The following is a 13025-nucleotide window of genomic DNA, read 5'->3' on the forward strand; positions in this document are numbered from 1 at the left end:
GGGCTCACTATTGTTTTGGGAATATTTAGGTCATTGAGACACGAAGATGATGAATGATGTTCAATAATAGGAAAGTCATGATTCTCTAAGTCCATGATTCAAATTTCAATTCAAACATTTCTCTTTCAGCACTGACGGATGTTCTGTTGTTTACGGAGTCTTAATCCTTAAAGAATGCTTTTATGCCCCAAATTGTCATTTACATCTTCAACCTCTTCGTGGTGTTGAAGGTAATATTTCCTTTGGAATGTAGCACACGAAGGCCATTTATTTATTGTAATAACAATGACTTATTCCACCAATCAATTGGAAATAAACTGAGAAAAGAAGATCCACTAGATGTTAAGAAGACACTTTTCAACAAAAGCTGGAGTTTCTCAGAGTTTCCAAGTACCCTTGAACGCACCAGAGGTCCCTGTTGGTGCCCTCGTGCTTTAACAAAGTGACGGAGAGCTGAGATGTTGAGTTGAGAAAACACAACTGATGCTGGAAGCTGCAGTCTCTGAATCTGCAGCCAACAAACTAAAGTAACAATCGTTCGTTGTTCACGAAACTCAAAGTGTTCAAAGTGGTCTCCGTAAAATAAATAAATGTTGAATTCCCTTCAGTTTACTGGAAAGAAGAGTTTTTTGGACGAATGTGGGGAGCTTCTGTGGTTTGTGCTGTGTGTCTTTAACTAAAGAAAAACACTATTTAAAAACAACTAAAGTGAATAAAGACGTCCGGCCTCAGTTCAACATAAACAGCTGTTTCCAGATGTCTCTGCAGCACCTGAACGCCTCACACGAACAAAGTGATGCTGATGACTCCTCCCCCGTGAGCGCTGTGTCAGCGTCTGACTCGGCTACACCTGTAGCTGCTGACAGCAAACAGGCTAACAGTGTGTGTGTGTGTGCATGCGGCTCTGGACGTCAGCTCTCCACCTGTCAGCTCGACGAGACCGAACCGGAGGGGACGCCATGTTTGAAGAGAAAACAAACCTGATTGGAACTCGCGAGGATGTCGCCAACATAATTATGACTGCAGCGTTGGCGGCGGCGGCCTGGCTTCCTGACAGTGAGGAGCATTGTGGGAATTATCTGCCCGTGTAGAGCGGTATTAAACATTGAGAAGGTACTGATTGCCTGGATAGTCAGTGGCAGATTTGTTGTCGCGGAGATAAAAAACGACAGCGACAGGAAACAAAATTAGCGCGTCTGAGGCGGCTGAAGTTCAAGCGACTGCAGGAGGAAGGTTAGCTGAGCGCGCCATGAATATTCACAGGAAACGTCCCCGGGGAGGACAGACCCAATTAACAAATCCCATTAATTACCAGACTATCACAACTGATTAGGATATGGCCGTCTGCTCTCGGCTCACTGCGGCCCACATTTTCTGCTTCATGGGAAAGAGTTTAAAAAAATAAAAGTACAGACGGCCACGTACCATCAGATGCTGCTCGAGAGGCCTCGCTAACACGAGCTCGTTAATACAGAAACACCAGCGAGTGTGACGAGGGAGAGGACAGCAGGAGATTAATACGACACCGAGCTCAGCCAGAGGAAGAGACACGACTCCGTTTGTTCCTCTGAAGCTTCCTCTCATTCTTTCATTGTCACGTGAGATCATACCGCTTTTGACACGAGTATTTTAGGAGAAATTCTGATTTAATAATGAATTTATGTTTTTATTTGATGGATTCAAATAAGTTGTTGTTGTTTCTCCCCATCAGTCTGCACTCAGCACCCCATAATGACAAAGAGAAAACACCACCATGTGCTTCTTTCACACGAAAACAACTGAAATATCACATTTCCATAAGCTTTCACACTCTTTGCTACGAGACAGGAGCCCTTCTCTTCATCGCCTTTGAGACGTTTCACCTTGATTGGAGTCCACCTGTGGGCAATTCAAATTGATTGGACAGGATTTGAAAACGCACGCACGCACACGCACACACACACACACACACAGCTGTCTATGAGGAGCACAAATCCAGCCGTGAGGTGGAAGGAGCTGCAGAGACAGAACCAAAGTCCACACCGACCCGCTCAGCCTGCAGGCTTTAGTTCTGTCCCACCGTCACACCATCGAGTGTTTGAGTCTCTGTCAGACATCTATGAACCCTTCATGAACCCTTTCCGTAAGTCAACATTAGATGCAGACTTTGCCCAAAGGAATTACCCACAATTCATTGCAATGTGACGTTAAACACGGGGTAACCAAAAAAAGAAAGGTAAACAAAGAGGACGGCACAGAAAAATTAAGGATTAAAGATGGAACAAAAATACACATGAAATCAAAGGATATTTATTTATTTATTAAATATTTGATTTAGTCATTTGCAAGGTGTCGTCAGTAAGTCCCTGAGGGTTCAGGGTTTGAGTCTGTGGGGGGGCATTGGGACTGGGACCAAGTCTTTGAAGGTTCAGGGTTTAACGTTTTACTTCCTGTCTTAACTATTCACCATCACCACCATTTTGTAGATAAAAGAACAACGTTAAAGCATTTAATGCGTCTCTTTAGTTTGTTTCTATTTACAAGTTTAATGGATGAAACATGAACAAACACATCGACAGAGAGCGTCTCCGTGGAAACGTACAGGCACCTCTGGAACCGCGTCCCGCTCTCCTCCGCCGGCCGCCCGCTGGCAGCTGGAAGCTGATGACCGTGATCCAATAGAAATCCCAGCAGCAGGTCGCAGTCGTCACATTTCAAACCCAGCAGAGGCTGATGGTGAGATTTGGAGCGAGCCGTTTGTTCAGCGGGGGAGTTTATTGGAGGCAGGAACAGCGTCTCACACACACACACACACACACACACACACACACACACACACACACACACACGATAATTATCTCGCCGGTGAGCCAATAAGAGCCGGAGTGTTTCTTTACTGAGGCTAAATCATTTTAATTATGAAGACAGTGGAAATCAATATGTTGTCTGTACATGCACTCACACGCTGTCAGATATCCAATTATGCTTATCTTATTGCTGTGATTAACGGAGCGGTTTGACCACACAGGAGTCTGTTGTACAGTCGGAGGCGGCGGATTCACGGCAATAAAAAGCTTCAGCTTAAAAGCCCCATCAGTCACCCAGACACGAACAAAATGGCAGCCTCATTAACAAAAGCAAGAATTACAGATTCCTAATCTTCTAATTGAAAGACTGAGCTGTTAACACAAAGCTTAGTTTACCAGATGAATAAATAAAAAGGTTTTCATTTTGCAAATTGTATTATCTGCCTTTAATACAAGACTATAATTGTGCAGAAATATAAATAGGGCAGGCATTAATGTTCAAACAACGCTCCTCCATTTTCACATCAAATATTAGATTCTGAGGCTCAACGGGACCATTGATTCACCATGTAAATCCCCTTTTGTCTGATATTGATTCCGGTGTAACTCTATGGCCCACATGGGTTCTTAATGGAGCATTCGTCCATCAGCTGCATACAGTTTTCCTTCTGCAGGTCTTTCAATGTGCTGCAAGTGGGGCCCATGTGCAATCATCCTCAGTCCCCACTTCATCTCATTTGTGTGCTCTTGTGCATGCTGGGTAATGACTGGGTCATAGCGGGCCAACAGTGGGCCCTTTATGGGAAACAACTGGGCCTCATGTGGGGTATCTGTTGGTTATGTGGGTCAAAGCTGCTCTCTTTACCCCCCGTTTTACTCTCAATCCCTGGACAGTCCACTCAACTACAGACTGCTGCTCAGCGACAGGTACCGGCTTCAAGAAGAGAAACAGTTTGAGGTCTTTGACACAAATCAGTATCCAGAGCAAGGGAGCAAGAGCACTCTTGTAGTGAGTGAGGAAGAGTGGAGACTGAAGGACAGTGAAGCCTCACACAGCTGAGGACCGTGATGGACAACTTCACAGGAAGTTTAGGTTCAGGCAACAAAACCACTTCAAGTTCGGTTTAGGAGAAGAGCAAGGCTGAGGTTAACTGACTCTGTGACTAACGAATGACAAACGACGGACTTGGTTTCACACGGGACACGAACAGCCGTGTCCTGTGTGAATGTCCTGTTTGTTTGACCCGACCTGGGTGCGCCTCATATAGACGCTAACGGTTGTCTGTCAGTGTCAGACACCAAAGGGCACCGACCAAGCCCCGGTAGTTGTCGAGTTGGGAGAGAGAACGGGTTTGATTGGCTGAAGTTTGCCAGCGATAGACAACATTTCTTTTAAAGTGCCTGCTCTTTTCCAAGGGTTCTGTGTAACAACACCATCCGGTGCGTCGGGTTAGTTCAGCATAACTGTGGGGCTAAAGTACATTCACATGAACATGAACTTTAGCCCCACATCCTGGTTGCAGCTCTTTCAATTTAAGAAAACAATGTCACACTTGTGGATGAAGCAGGAAGCCGGACTAGAGAACGGGAGGTGGAACACAGGAGATCTAATCAGCTGCTGAGAAGCCAAAGACCTGGCTGACACGGGAACAGAGGAACATGGAAACACGGGTGCAAATATGGAAAGAGGAAAGTTACTGAGAAGAGCAAAGGCCAGAGGTCTGCAGAGAGCAGAGTGACCGGCTAATGAGGAAGCAGAGGGACTTCCAGTAGTACAGTTACACTAGCTGCAGTGAGTCAATCACACAGGACTGATGTGCCCAAGAAGATCAATAAAACACAACTTGTCAGCTGAGCGTGTGGAGGATCGTGGGCCTCCATGACTAACAGGCTGCTTTCATATTCCTGATACAAACTTCAAACCATTGCAGAGACTGGATGTGAGCACCAGCAGCACGTTCAGGTGGATTTTAAGCCTCATTTAAGTCGACAAAGTGACGCAGCCTGACCTCCACGCGTCAGCCCGAGGACGGGGTTCTGCTCCGCTGTGGTTCTTTGATCCTCTGACTGTACACTACATTTGCGTATTTGGCTAAAAAGCCAGCGTGGAGCACAGCGATGTATCCGGCTGCTGGCGGACTCGGAGCGCCTCGCAGTAAAATAATGCTAATCAGGCCGTCCGAGCGCTCCGGCAGCTCGGACGGCCTGACAGGCAGAGAGGTAATACATTTTTAATTGCAAGTGTGATTATATGGCATGAGGAACCTGCACCGGCTGATTAAATGCATTTGGGTTAATATTAGAGGCCAATCATTCCCAGTGACAAAGCCTCTGGAGGAGGGAAGGTAATTGCGGGAGGACAATTATAATCCCTCATATTGTAATAACGGAAAATAATGTCTCCAGGAGGCTTCTTTTTTCTTACCATGCAGACAAAAGATAAATGATTGGATGGGTGCCCATGTGAACACTGCTGGAAGAAAAAAAAAAGGTAAGATTTATCAGAAACAATGATTGGATGTCAGCGGTACAATACAGAAATATTAGAGGCAATAACACAGATTGTTTGTTGTTAATTCAAACAAATAGAAGCATGGTGTCGTGGCTGGCTGAGTCATTAAGTCTCATTTTCAGCTCTTACTCACTTCACCTGGTCCCAGAGCAGTTTGATATGTTTCAAGACATTTCTAAAAATGAGAGTCAGTATCTCACAGAACAACATCTCCTCCAGCTACAACACATCTTCTATTCTTAATACTTCACAGACTCAAACGTGTCCCAGTCACATGACATCTACATGTTTGTGTTGGAGATAGATGGAATATTCTCACCTCATTGGGAGATCTGTTTCACTCATTTCAGGAAAAAGAATAATAATTTGGAAGCAGAAATAAAGTCTTTGGGAGAAGGACGTTCTCTCTCTGTGAAGAACAAAGACTGACTTTGGAGGACAGACTGCTGACTCATCACAGACTCATCTCAGATTAACGTTCGATGCTATTTTTGTAAAGAACATGAGAAGTGGATGTTGTCTCCCATCACAGGAAGGAGGTTCTAAACAGCTATGTGCTCTCTGCTGTAGAGCCTTCCTGTAAACATGGAGGAAACACTTCTCATCTGAAATTAATGGTTTTCATTTGAGGAAAACAAGACAAAACCAAAAAACACAACAAGAACTGGACGGAACAAGAAGACTAAAACCCTGCAGCTGGATGGTCAGAGTGGCGGCCATTTTTATGGTTACCATTGCCTTTGCGAACTATATAGCGAGCTAACGTCAATATAACCTGAACTGACGTATACGGTGAGTCCCAGACTCACTGAGGTTCAACAGTAAGGACCAATAAACGGCTTTAAAAAGATCATCAGAAATAGCAGCTCTGGCTTTAGAGGAACAACATGAGACACATCAGAGTCATAACAATAAGCAACATGTTGATGTGACAGATTTATATTAAACCGGATGATGACCGGAAAAATACTATGATCATTGAAAGCGATATCAACCGTGACACTCTTCACTTTTCACTGGTCGTGTGTAACATGGATGTTCAGACCACTTTTAATTAGTAGGAGAAACAAAATGTCACACGTTGTGATCTCTGCTCTGTGTGGAGGGTAGAAACCAGCATCATGTGTTTGTGTCTGTGTGGAGGATAGAAACCAACATCATGTGTTTGTGTCTGTGTGGAGGATAGAAACCAACATCATGTGTTTGTGTCTGTGTGGAGGGTAGAAACCAGCATCATGTGTTTGTGTCTGTGTGGAGGGTAGAAACCAGCATCATGTGTTTGTGTCTGTGTGGAGGATAGAAACCAACATCATGTGTTTGTGTCTGTGTGGAGGATAGAAACCAACATCATGTGTTTGTGTCTGTGTGGAGGATAGAAACCAACATCATGTGTTTGTCTCTGTGTGGAGGATAGAAACTAACATCATGTGTTTGTGTCTGTGTGGAGGATAGAAACCAACATCATGTGTTTGTGTCTGTGTGGAGGATAGAAACCAGCATCATGTGTTTGTGTCTGTGTGGAGGAAAGAAACCAACATCATGTGTTTGTCTCTGTGTGGAGGATAGAAACCAACATCATGTTTTTGTCTCTGTGTGGAGGATAGAAACCAACATCATGTGTTTGTCTCTGTGTGGAGGATAGAAACCAACATCATGTGTTTGTGTCTGTGTGGAGGATAGAAACCAGCATCATGTGTTTGTGTCTGTGTGGAGGAAAGAAACCAACATCATGTGTTTGTCTCTGTGTGGAGGAAAGAAACCAACATCATGTGTTTGTCTCTGTGTGGAGGATAGAAACCAACATCATGTGTTTGTGTCTGTGTGGAGGAAAGAAACCAACATCATGTGTTTGTGTCTGTGTGGAGGATAGAAACCAGCATCATCTGTTTGTGTCTGTGTGGAGGAAAGAAACCAACATCATGTGTTTGTGTCTGTGTGGAGGATAGAAACCAGCATCATGTGTTTGTCTCTGTGTGGAGGATAGAAACCAACATCATGTGTTTGTGTCTGTGTGGAGGAAAGAAACCAACATCATGTGTTTGTCTCTGTGTGGAGGATAGAAACCAACATCATGTGTTTGTCTCTGTGTGGAGGATAGAAACCAACATCATGTGTTTGTCTCTGTGTGGAGGATAGAAACCAACATCATGTGTTTGTGTCTGTGTGGAGGATAGAAACCAACATCATGTGTTTGTGTCTGTGTGGAGGATAGAAACCAACATCATGTGTTTGTGTCTGTGTGGAGGATAGAAACCAACATCATGTGTTTGTCTCTGTGTGGAGGATAGAAACCAACATCATGTGTTTGTCTCTGTGTGGAGGATAGAAACCAACATCATGTGTTTGTGTCTGTGTGGAGGATAGAAACCAGCATCATGTGTTTGTCTCTGTGTGGAGGATAGAAACCAACATCATGTGTTTGTGTCTGTGTGGAGGATAGAAACCAACATCATGTGTTTGTGTCTGTGTGGAGGATAGAAACCAACATCATGTGTTTGTCTCTGTGTGGAGGATAGAAACCAACATCATGTGTTTGTGTCTGTGTGGAGGATAGAAACCAGCATCATGTGTTTGTCTCTGTGTGGAGGGTAGAAACCAACATCATGTGTTTGTGTCTGTGTGGAGGATAGAAACCAACATCATGTGTTTGTGTCTGTGTGGAGGATAGAAACCAACATCATGTGTTTGTGTCTGTGTGGAGGATAGAAACCAACATCATGTGTTTGTCTCTGTGTGGAGGATAGAATCCAACATCATGTGTTTGTGTCTGTGTGGAGGATAGAAACCAACATCATGTGTTTGTCTCTGTGTGGAGGATAGAAACCAACATCATGTGTTTGTGTCTGTGTGGAGGATAGAATCCAACATCATGTGTTTGTGTCTGTGTGGAGGATAGAAACCAACATCATGTGTTTGTGTCTGTGTGGAGGATAGAAACCAACATCATGTGTTTGTGTCTGTGTGGAGGATAGAAACCAACATCATGTGTTTGTGTCTGTGTGGAGGATAGAAACCAACATCATGTGTTTGTGTCTGTGTGGAGGATAGAAACCAACATCATGTGTTTGTCTCTGTGTGGAGGATAGAATCCAACATCATGTGTTTGTGTCTGTGTGGAGGATAGAAACCAACATCATGTGTTTGTGTCTGTGTGGAGGATAGAAACCAACATCATGTGTTTGTCTCTGTGTGGAGGATAGAAACCAACATCATGTGTTTGTGTCTGTGTGGAGGATAGAAACCAACATCATGTGTTTGTCTCTGTGTGGAGGATAGAAACCAACATCATGTGTTTGTCTCTGTGTGGAGGATAGAAACCAACATCATGTGTTTGTCTCTGTGTGGAGGATAGAAACCAGCATCATGTGTTTGTCTCTGTGTGGAGGATAGAAACCAACATCATGTGTTTGTGTCTGTGTGGAGGATAGAAACCAACATCATGTGTTTGTCTCTGTGTGGAGGATAGAAACCAACATCATGTGTTTGTGTCTGTGTGGAGGATAGAAACCAACATCATGTGTTTGTGTCTGTGTGGAGGATAGAAACCAGCATCATGTGTTTGTGTCTGTGTGGAGGAAAGAAACCAACATCATGTGTTTGTCTCTGTGTGGAGGAAAGAAACCAACATCATGTGTTTGTCTCTGTGTGGAGGAAAGAAACCAACATCATGTGTTTGTCTCTGTGTGGAGGATAGAAACCAACATCATGTGTTTGTGTCTGTGTGGAGGATAGAAACCAACATCATGTGTTTGTGTCTGTGTGGAGGATAGAAACCAGCATCATGTGTTTGTGTCTGTGTGGAGGAAAGAAACCAACATCATGTGTTTGTCTCTGTGTGGAGGAAAGAAACCAACATCATGTGTTTGTCTCTGTGTGGAGGATAGAAACCAACATCATGTGTTTGTGTCTGTGTGGAGGAAAGAAACCAACATCATGTGTTTGTGTCTGTGTGGAGGATAGAAACCAGCATCATGTGTTTGTGTCTGTGTGGAGGAAAGAAACCAACATCATGTGTTTGTGTCTGTGTGGAGGATAGAAACCAGCATCATGTGTTTGTCTCTGTGTGGAGGATAGAAACCAACATCATGTGTTTGTGTCTGTGTGGAGGAAAGAAACCAACATCATGTGTTTGTCTCTGTGTGGAGGATAGAAACCAACATCATGTGTTTGTCTCTGTGTGGAGGATAGAAACCAGCATCATGTGTTTGTCTCTGTGTGGAGGATAGAAACCAACATCATGTGTTTGTGTCTGTGTGGAGGATAGAAACCAACATCATGTGTTTGTGTCTGTGTGGAGGATAGAAACCAACATCATGTGTTTGTGTCTGTGTGGAGGATAGAAACCAACATCATGTGTTTGTCTCTGTGTGGAGGAAAGAAACCAACATCATGTGTTTGTGTCTGTGTGGAGGATAGAAACCAACATCATGTGTTTGTGTCTGTGTGGAGGATAGAAACCAACATCATGTGTTTGTCTCTGTGTGGAGGAAAGAAACCAACATCATGTGTTTGTGTCTGTGTGGAGGGTAGAAACCAACATCATGTGTTTGTGTCTGTGTGGAGGATAGAAACCAACATCATGTGTTTGTGTCTGTGTGGAGGATAGAAACCAACATCATGTGTTTGTGTCTGTGTGGAGGATAGAAACCAACATCATGTGTTTGTCTCTGTGTGGAGGAAAGAAACCAACATCATGTGTTTGTGTCTGTGTGGAGGATAGAAACCAGCATCATGTGTTTGTCTCTGTGTGGAGGATAGAAACCAGCATCATGTGTTTGTCTCTGTGTGGAGGATAGAAACCAACATCATGTGTTTGTGTCTGTGTGGAGGATAGAAACCAACATCATGTGTTTGTCTCTGTGTGGAGGATAGAAACCAGCATCATGTGTTTGTCTCTGATAGAAACCAACATCATGTGTTTGTCTCTGTGTGGAGGATAGAAACCAACATCATGTGTTTGTGTCTGTGTGGAGGATAGAAACCAGCATCATGTGTTTGTCTCTGTGTGGAGGATAGAAACCAACATCATGTGTTTGTCTCTGTGTGGAGGATAGAAACCAACATCATGTGGTTGTGTCTGTGTGGAGGATAGAAACCAGCATCATGTGTTTGTCTCTGATAGAAACCAACATCATGTGTTTGTCTCTATGTGGAGGATAGAAACCAACATCATGTGTTTGTCTCTATGTGGAGGATAGAAACCAACATCATGTGTTTGTCTCTGTGTGGAGGATAGAAACCAACATCATGTGTTTGTCTCTGTGTGGAGGATAGAAACCAACATCATGTGTTTGTGTCTGTGTGGAGGATAGAAACCAGCATCATGTGTTTGTCTCTGTGTGGAGGATAGAAACCAGCATCATGTGTTTGTGTCTGTGTGGAGGATAGAAACCAACATCATGTGTTTGTGTCTGTGTGGAGGATAGAAACCAACATCATGTGTTTGTGTCTGTGTGGAGGATAGAAACCAGCATCATGTGTTTGTCTCTGTGTGGAGGATAGAAACCAACATCATGTGTTTGTCTCTGTGTGGAGGATAGAAACCAACATCATGTGTTTGTCTCTGTGTGGAGGATAGAAACCAACATCATGTGTTTGTCTCTGTGTGGAGGATAGAAACCAACATCATGTGTTTGTCTCTGTGTGGAGGATAGAAACCAACATCATGTGTTTGTGTCTGTGTGGAGGATAGAAACCAACATCATGTGTTTGTCTCTGTGTGGAGGATAGAAACCAACATCATGTGTTTGTGTCTGTGTGGAGGATAGAAACCAACATCATGTGTTTGTGTCTGTGTGGAGGATAGAAACCAACATCATGTGTTTGTCTCTGTGTGGAGGATAGAAACCAACATCATGTGTTTGTGTCTGTGTGGAGGATAGAAACCAACATCATGTGTTTGTGTCTGTGTGGAGGATAGAAACCAACATCATGTGTTTGTCTCTGTGTGGAGGATAGAAACCAACATCATGTGTTTGTCTCTGTGTGGAGGATAGAAACCAGCATCATGTGTTTGTGTCTGTGTGGAGGATAGAAACCAACATCATGTGTTTGTGTCTGTGTGGAGGATAGAAACCAGCATCATGTGTTTGTGTCTGTGTGGAGGATAGAAACCAACATCATGTGTTTGTGTCTGTGTGGAGGGTAGAAACCAGCATCATCTGTTTGTCTCTGTGTGGAGGATAGAAACCAGCATCATGTGTTTGTGTCTGTGTGGAGGATAGAAACCAGCATCATCTGTTTGTCTCTGTGTGGAGGATAGAAACCAACATCATGTGTTTGTCTCTGTGTGGAGGATAGAAACCAACATCATGTGTTTGTGTCTGTGTGGAGGATAGAAACCAACATCATGTGTTTGTCTCTGTGTGGAGGATAGAAACCAGCATCATGTGTTTGTGTCTGTGTGGAGGATAGAAACCAGCATCATGTGTTTGTGTCTGTGTGGAGGATAGAAACCAACATCATGTGTTTGTGTCTGTGTGGAGGATAGAAACCAGCATCATGTGTTTGTGTCTGTGTGGAGGATAGAAACCAACATCATGTGTTTGTCTCTGTGTGGAGGATAGAAACCAGCATCATGTGTTTGTGTCTGTGTGGAGGATAGAAACCAACATCATGTGTTTGTGTCTGTGTGGAGGATAGAAACCAGCATCATGTGTTTGTGTCTGTGTGGAGGATAGAAACCAACATCATGTGTTTGTGTCTGTGTGGAGGATAGAAACCAACATCATGTGTTTGTGTCTGTGTGGAGGATAGAAACCAACATCATGTGTTTGTGTCTGTGTGGAGGATAGAAACCAACATCATGTGTTTGTCTCTGTGTGGAGGATAGAAACCAACATCATGTGTTTGTCTCTGTGTGGAGGAAAGAAACCAACATCATGTGTTTGTGTCTGTGTGGAGGATAGAAACCAACATCATGTGTTTGTCTCTGTGTGGAGGATAGAAACCAACATCATGTGTTTGTCTCTGATAGAAACCAACATCATGTGTTTGTCTCTATGTGGAGGATAGAAACCAACATCATGTGTTTGTCTCTGTGTGGAGGATAGAAACCAACATCATGTGTTTGTGTCTGTGTGGAGGATAGAAACCAACATCATGTGTTTGTCTCTGTGTGGAGGATAGAAACCAACATCATGTGTTTGTCTCTATGTGGAGGATAGAAACCAACATCATGTGTTTGTCTCTATGTGGAGGATAGAAACCAGCATCATGTGTTTGTGTCTGTGTGGAGGATAGAAACCAGCATCATGTGTTTGTCTCTGTGTGGAGGATAGAAACCAACATCATGTGTTTGTCTCTGTGTGGAGGATAGAAACCAACATCATGTGTTTGTCTCTGTGTGGAGGATAGAAACCAACATCATGTGTTTGTCTCTATGTGGAGGATAGAAACCAACATCATGTGTTTGTCTCTATGTGGAGGATAGAAACCAGCATCATGTGTTTGTCTCTGTGTGGAGGATAGAAACCAACATCATGTGTTTGTCTCTGTGTGGAGGATAGAAACCAACATCATGTGTTTGTCTCTGTGTGGAGGATAGAAACCAACATCATGTGTTTGTCTCTATGTGGAGGATAGAAACCAACATCATGTGTTTGTCTCTATGTGGAGGATAGAAACCAACATCATGTGTTTGTCTCTATGTGGAGGATAGAAACCAGCATCATGTGTTTGTCTCTATGTGGAGGATAGAAACCAGCATCATGTGTTTGTGTCTGTGT

The sequence above is a fragment of the Anarhichas minor genome, unplaced genomic scaffold, assembly GCF_050575085.1.
Source record: "Anarhichas minor isolate MPS153535 unplaced genomic scaffold, ASM5057508v1 ptg000031l, whole genome shotgun sequence".
Lineage (NCBI taxonomy): Eukaryota > Metazoa > Chordata > Actinopteri > Perciformes > Anarhichadidae > Anarhichas > Anarhichas minor.